The sequence below is a fragment of the Mya arenaria genome, chromosome 6 (assembly GCF_026914265.1).
Source record: "Mya arenaria isolate MELC-2E11 chromosome 6, ASM2691426v1".
Lineage (NCBI taxonomy): Eukaryota > Metazoa > Mollusca > Bivalvia > Myida > Myidae > Mya > Mya arenaria.
Genome location: NC_069127.1, coordinates 22,399,762 through 22,407,692, shown reverse-complemented (window position 1 = coordinate 22,407,692; position 7,931 = coordinate 22,399,762). Strand labels below are relative to the sequence as shown.

General features: G+C 33.5%; 1 long non-coding RNA gene across 1 annotated transcript; it reads left to right on the top strand.

Moving 5' to 3' along the window:
• Nucleotides 1-6,011: 6,011 nt before the first annotated feature.
• Nucleotides 6,012-7,141, top strand: LOC128236617 (uncharacterized). The gene is made up of 3 exons (XR_008261395.1): nt 6,012-6,048; nt 6,438-6,535; nt 6,867-7,141. It is a non-coding gene; the product is annotated as an uncharacterized LOC128236617 (long non-coding RNA).
• Nucleotides 7,142-7,931: the final 790 nt, after the last annotated feature.

Here is a 7,931-nt window from a genome sequence, read left to right as displayed (position 1 = left end):
TTAGCATTAAAGTATAAATGAAAGTCAGTTTCGAAAAAGAATAGCATTCTTTATAATCGAACTTTGCCCAAACAGTGAATTCTAAAAGTTTCGTGTAATCCATGCGGAAACGCTACATAACTTTCCCCTCCGAGAAGACTCGTCCCGAGTCTTGGCCTGGGAAATTACTGGGTAAGGCAACTCCGGTCTGGCAGTTTTCATTGCCCCATGTTGGGCGCCAAATTATGTAACGTGCACTGGGCCAAAGGCAAAGACGATCCATTCATCGAAAAGAAGCTCACCCATGAATGGGTCGACTCGCCTTATATACCTGCCCTGATTATCCATATGAGAAACTGGTAATGCTTATCTGCATATACCACATACGTATTACATACGTAAAACTTCCGCCGGATGCGGAAACGCTACACTTGGTAAAGTCGGCCCAGGACAACTGGGTCAGGTCAAGTTCTTAATCAATGCCATGCACACACATAAGAACGGAATACCAGCAGGTTACTCTTACCCACTGAGCTACCTGGTCACTTCTATCCCATGATTGGTTTTTATATCTATTTATGGAAAAGAAACCTGTCACATTTACTTTATCAATGTCTTTATATCTTACCTCTGACACCTCGATTAAGGATGGTTTTCTGTTGAATAAGGAACTAATAATCAATAGGGATCATTTTAAAACAAACTAAGGCCTTCAAACATTACTTTTTCAACACACAATAGGTCCTCATTATATAACCCTTGGCCTTTCTACATTCGTCTGTGTTGACAAAACGAGGGACTGTAATGATATATGCAGTGGATTAAGCCTGTTGCTTATCCGTAGTACCATACTATGTAAATTCGTGACAATGCCAGTAGCTCTTTCAAGAAATAAGTACATTGAATTGTTAGTGAGACATCAGTGTCCATGATCACATTTCTAGTTTTAATAATAGCTTGTACTTAAAGTTGGCAACAATGAGTTGGTGTGGGGACCAATGACACCCCTGCGTTAAGCAGCTAATACAGTGTTCCTAGTTAAACTGTATTTGTTTAACATGATTGGATACGCTGGGGGACCAATGTACCTAAGTACAATTTCAGAATCATTAGTAATTATTTTAAAGTTGTTGTTTTGGCATACATGAAACATAATGTACAATTTCTCAGGCCTGCACAATTTTAACAGATTCTTGTGTAAGTCACCTGGGTATGGCAACTCCCATGAAAAGAATTATTCAATGACTTACAACTACCAAGCACATTTATTAATTAACACTCAACACTGTGAAACAGTTAACATTTAATCTTTACAAGGAATTACACTGGTTAACTCAGAACATGTTTTGTGAATTAATGCAAAACAATTATTATTCCTTCTACCACTAGGCTATCAAGGCCTTGCTTTTGCTTAAACTTGTATATATCCAGTTATTTACATTGGGAAATAGCAATAAGTATATCATGATCATGCTTCAATTACTTCATTTAACAACTAAAAAACATCCTTTCCACAAATATTAAACTATAACTACATGTACTTCTCACAATCCTACAGGTACATAAAAAGTAGAAAATCTTGGCCTCACTAATGAGCAATCAACATGTCAAACCAAACGGTGCTTCTCTTATCCTAGAAGCCTGTATCCCGACAGACTGTAATTGAAAATGGGCACTTATGCTTGTTAATTAGGGCCAGTTCCTATACTACAGGTACTGAGGTAGTATATTCTTAAACTCCTGAATATGGTGTCCAGCCATGTAAGTGAAAAGCAGTGTTCTGTGTTTCTGGTTTGGGCCAACTGCTCATGCTAAAGTTTATTTACATGTACCAGTATGCATGTCAATGTGAGAACTTTTTATATCAATTTATTAATCATCTGTAATTTTATTTTGTTTATACTGGATTTAAAGAATACGCCATCTCCATGTAGAAGAATAATGCAGTGTCTTTTTGTTAGATAAAAGCTTGAAATGAGTTAAATATTTTGGTTTATCAAAAATAACATTTATATACACTAGTTTACTTTGATTTATTGCAGTTAATGATGTGTACATAGACAATGATTTAAATTAAAGAATAAATAATATGTACTTTGACCTTGAATACATTTATGACATAAATGTGGGAAGGCTTCAAATGCCACCATTGCATGATTAACCTTTTCCCCTTCATATGCGACTTAAATCAACATTGCAAAAACATTCAGTCTTAGAACAGAAGTCACATTCTAAGGTGGCATCTGATCAGGAACTTCACTTTTTGCAACACAATTAAGTCTGTATATAAGGTTTTGGTAAATAAAAAGTTTATTTAATTATTTCTGTTATTTTGTTAATTTTTGTTTCTCCAAAATCAGTAATAACCAACAATTTAAATTTAGTGGTGAAAGAGTTTAAATAATTATGTTAATGGAATAGAAATATAGTATTATATACATAGAAATTATGCTTCACGTGTGCATTTCCTGTGCAGTTCTTGTTTGTTTATAAGCTTAGCATTTATTTATCAAACATTATACTGGTCTCTTGAAATTATCATGGTTTTAGATGACACTGTGCAATTATTTCAGACCCTAGTATTTTTTTAATCTGGTGAAGAACTGCTTGACAATTTAAAAGTGTATGTTATGTCTTGTGAATGATATATTAAATGTGATAGTAACACATTAATGGAATATGGAATTAATGTAGTTAAGATTTATTTTTTCAGAAACTGTACAATGATTTAACAGTCTACTTGAATAATTTGGAAAACACTATGGGAAATGGAGCATTATTTAATAAAACATTACTGTCATATTTTTGTTTTGTTGATGAGGAATGGTATTGCTATAGAAAAACATGTTTTAGATCAGTTGATTGTTTAATAAAGGTGTTGCCTCTAATTTGCTTATGTAAAGTAGTGTTTTAGCTTAGAATCCACACTCTTAAGGTGGCACAATTTAGTCTGAATATAAGGTTTTGGTAAATGAACAGTTTATTTAATTATTTCTGTTTTTTATTTCGTTAAAATATATATTCCAAAACCTGTAATAACCAACAATTCTAAATTTAGTGGTGAAAGTCATTCATTCATTCATTGAAATGGTTTTAATAATTCTGTTTATTAAAAAGAAATATTCATAATTAGTATGCTTCATTTGTTGCATTTCTTTAACAGTACTTGTTTATTGGCTAAGCATTGATTTCTCAAAATATACTGGTCTCCTAAAATTATCGTGGTTTTAGATGAGACTGGGCATTTATTTCAGGCCCAAAATTTCATTTATTTTTTATTAAAAACATTTAACCGGTGAAGAACTGCTTGATAATTGAAAAGTGTATGTAATGTCTTGTGATTTATATTAAATGTAATAGTAACACATCAGAAACTGTACAATTATCTTACAGTCTATTTGAAAAACAATAACACTGTACTCCAAAGATACACATTTTAACCTTTCTGAAACAGAAGACTTTGAAAAACACTATGGGAAATGGAGCATTATTTAATAAAACATCAACTGTCATGTTTTTGTTTTGTTGATTAGGGATGGTAATGCTATAGAAAAACATGTTTTAGATCAGTTGATTGTTTAATAAAGGTGGTACAGCTATTTTGCTTATGTAAAGTAGTGTTTTAGCTTCTTAAATCATTCCTTCACTACAAAAATGAATTTGTTTTATTATCAGTATTATGGCTTTTCTATGTATAAAGCTAATTAAATTTGTATTGGAATATGGAGACAGTACCTGGATGAGCAGAACATACTGAAATTCTTGATTTCATACATAAGTACATTTAATAAGGTTTGTCTGCAGTCTACGCAACAGATGGATTTTACCTTTAATTTTAATAACAATTTATTAAAAAGCATTGCCAATTAAAACAGTTTTGTGATGTGTTATTAGTAATAAGAGCTCAAGCTATGGATTATTCTTTAAACCACTTTAAATGGTAAAGATACAGTTAAGAAGTTGAAGATATTAGTTAAAGAGACAGTCTAGAGTAAGGGTTGAAAAAGAACACGACAGAATAGTGTTATGAAATAAACTTATTTTTGAGAAGTGACTTAACCAGAATCAAGTGAATCTGCCACATTATTCTCAGTATAAGTTGTATTAGTCATTTTTACATAAAACAATTATTTTTTAAACAACTGCTTATTATTTGAAGTCTTGGTCTTTATTTTCTCTCCTATTCAAAAAACCAGAAGAGCTTAAATATGTAATCACCCTGGCGTCCGTGTTAAGGCTCCATGTTGGTTTGGTTAGACCGGTTAAACCATTACGTTATGGCATTTTCTCAGACACTATTATGCTGTTGCTTTGAAACTTACACATTATGCTGTTGCTTTGAAACTTTACACACTTGTTCAGGGTCATTAGATGACCCTGAGTTTGAAGTCCAATAACTGATACTTGGACTGATACTTTTGGTTAAACCTTTGCATGCAAACATTTTTCAGACACTGTGTATGCTGTTGCTTTCAAACTTCACACACTTATTCACAGTAATTAGGTGACCCTGTATGTCAAGTCACAAGACTCTGGAATAAACTTTGACTAAACTCACTGCCCTTCCCTAAATTTGCCACCAACTTCCACCAAATGCCACCCAAATCCATGGCAAATGGGTGGCACTTGGTGGAAAATGGGTGGCACTTGGTGGAATATCAAGAATTCCACCAACTGCCATGAAATTTCCACCCAACTGGAGGTGGCAGTTGGTGTAAAATTGAACTCAGTTTTTTTTTCATGTGGCACTTGGTGAAAAAGTTGGACTTAGTTAATTTTTCATATGGCAGTTGGTGAAAAAATGAACTTAGTTAATTTTTTGGGTGGCATTTGGTGAAAAAAGACTAAGAAAATCTCAAGAGTTCTGTAAAATGGAACCATTACTTATCATCATGGAATAATAATAGCATTTACGACAGTTGCTGTTCATGCTGCTGTTTTAGCATCATTACATATGCTACTATTTAAAACTAACTGGTAATGTTGCTGGTTATACTGATGATGATTACGATGTTGGTGGTTCTATTGATGATGATTATGATGTTGGTGGTTCTATTGATGATGATTATGATGCTGGTGGTTCTATTGATAATGATTATGATGATGGTGGTGGTGGTGGTGGTAATTATGATGATTGTGGTGGTGGTGATTATGATGATTGTGGTGGTGGTGGTTGATTTTGACAATTGTGTTGTTGTTGGTAGTTCATTGTGGTGTTGGTGAATATGATTGTGGTGGTATTGGTGATTATGATGATTGTGGTGGTGGTGATAGTGATCATGATGATTGTGGTGGTGGTGGTGACAACAACAACAACATGTTGTTTTTGATGATGATGATGATGATGATGATGATGGTGGTGGTGGTGGTGGTGGTGGTGGTGGTGGTGGTGGTGGTGATGATGATGATGATGATGATGATGATGATGATGATGATGATGATGATGATGATGATGATGATAACAACAACAACAATGTGATGATGATTATCATGATCATGATAATGATGAGTTAAACTAAGTTTTCTGTGTACATGTGCTCTGTTGCTATTTCCCCAAAGGTACAGGGATCCCATTAATGTTTGATTTAAACTCGGAATGACCTCTCTGCTGGAAAATCTCCTCAAAATATTTGAATCTTCTGACAGTTACTAGCATTAATTTTGTGGAACTTTGAATAGTGAGAAAAAAATGTGCAGTTTTGTTTAATAAAATGGATTGATTATAAGGTAAATGTTTTTTTTGTTTTTTTTTTATCATATTAACATCCAAAAAAGATCATGACTTATCATTTTATTTTATTTTTACACATATTAGGCTCTTTGTCTTTGTTTAAAGTTTGACTAAGAGATAAGCTTTCTGCATGTACTGTCAAGTATGTTTCACTTTATTCCAAAATAATTGACAAATATACTCAGTCAAGCAATGTACTAAGTTTAAAAATATCATTCAATTTGTACAATGAAGTTGAAGATGTATAAAGAAATGTTATACACATTTTTTTCCAGACAACTCCCCCCCCCCCCCATGAGGATGACAATGTACTTGGACAAGATTCTAAGACCTTTTTGGTAAATATTTGAATATTACAATAACTTAAATGAAGACTGACCTCATAGTTTTATCATATTTTATTAGCTTATACTTATTTAAAAGTGCTAAGTGCTATGAAGGGTGAGATAAACAATATTAAATGCCAGTCAAGAAAAGATGTAGAAGATGTATATGATCTAAAGGGTTTGTGTGTTTTTAAGAAAAATCGTTGAGGTATTGACAAAGCCTTGGTGTAATTCATGTTGTTGGCTGCATGATTTTGAAAAAATAAAGATATTAAAGTGAATCTTGGTGTACACATGTTTCCAAAGACATTTGTAGAACAAATTGTGGAACAAATAACATTCTTCTGTGAGGCAAACCCTGTTATATTGAACAGATTTATTAAAATGATCGCTTTTTTCAGAAAGAAATATGAATAGGGGACTTCTATAGCAGAAGAAGTATAGCCAAACTTGCAGAAAACAACAACCGAATGACTGCATCACTAAAGAAAAGAAACAGGTTATTTACATTTCAATATTCAAAATACCAAAACCGGTAGTTAAATTAACTTTTTACCTGTATTGTCATTGCTAATACAACAGACGAGTGCTCTTGTAAAACATATTTGCAATGATTCAATGTATGAGGCTGAATTCTATAATTAGTTATGGTATATCATTTTGTTGTTATACTTGGTATTAATCTGGCTAGGCCCAAAGCTGAAGAAACTTATTTAAGAGTATGTTTTTAATGTTGTCATTTTATTTATGCATCTAATTTTAAAATATATTTTGAATAATGATAGCTAAAATGAAACCTCCAAAATAAATAATACTAAAACTGTTTTCAGGATTTCTCCAAATGTAGAAATGCAGACAGCTCTTCACCATCAACTGTGATCCTTTGTAATTTTGTGTACATATGAAACTAAATGACTGCAAAGAAATGTTTTTTGTTGTTCTTAGGTTGTTGTATGCATACTTCATAAATCCCATGATTTTATTTCCACCAAGTGCCACGTAATTTCCACCAAGTGCCACATTGGCATGGCATTTGGTGAAAAAAGATCAAAGAAACTGAACGTGGCATTTGATGGAAAATTGTTCCAATACTCCACCAACTGCCACGTTGGGGTGGCATTTGGTGAAAAATTTGCCACCAACTGCCACGTGGCATTTGGTGGAAAATGTTCCAATACTCCACCAACTGCCACGTTGGGGTGGCATTTGGTGAAAAAATTTGCCACGTGGCATTTGGTGGAAAACGTTCCAATACTCCACCAAGTGCCACGTTGGGGTGGCATTTGGTGAAAAAATTTGCCACGTGGCATTTGGTGGAAAATGTTCCAATACTCCACCAAGTGCCACGTTGGGGTGGCATTTGGTGGAAAATGGTGAAAATTAGATCAAAGTCCCATTTTATTCTGTTTTTCATCGTTTTACACCAAGTGCCACCCGTTCCAATACTCCACCAACTGCCACCCATTTTCCACGTCCAATTCGTGGCAAATTTAGGGAAGGGTGTGCACCATTTTGGACCTAGTATTTTGGTTAAACCTTTGCATGCAAGGCCTTTTTTCAGACATTGTGTTTGCTATCACAATAGGAAAAACACATACAGTTTGACATTTTATGCAACTGTGAAGGAATTTCAATAGTTTTGCACCAAGTCATTAAAATATTCCATAGAAGGCCTTGATATGAGATGGCCCTGATAGGCGAGCTATATTGTCATCCGACAACTCTTTGGAAAAAGAAATACTAAATTAAGTGGCCTTTAAATATGATTAAAAGTTAAACAGAGTACTGCTGAATTTAATATGTTGCCTTAAAAAAGCTTCAACAGTTTTTAATTTTACTAAATTTAAGAATGTAGTTTCAAGAGTCAATCTCATTATTGTCATTTACATAGCACT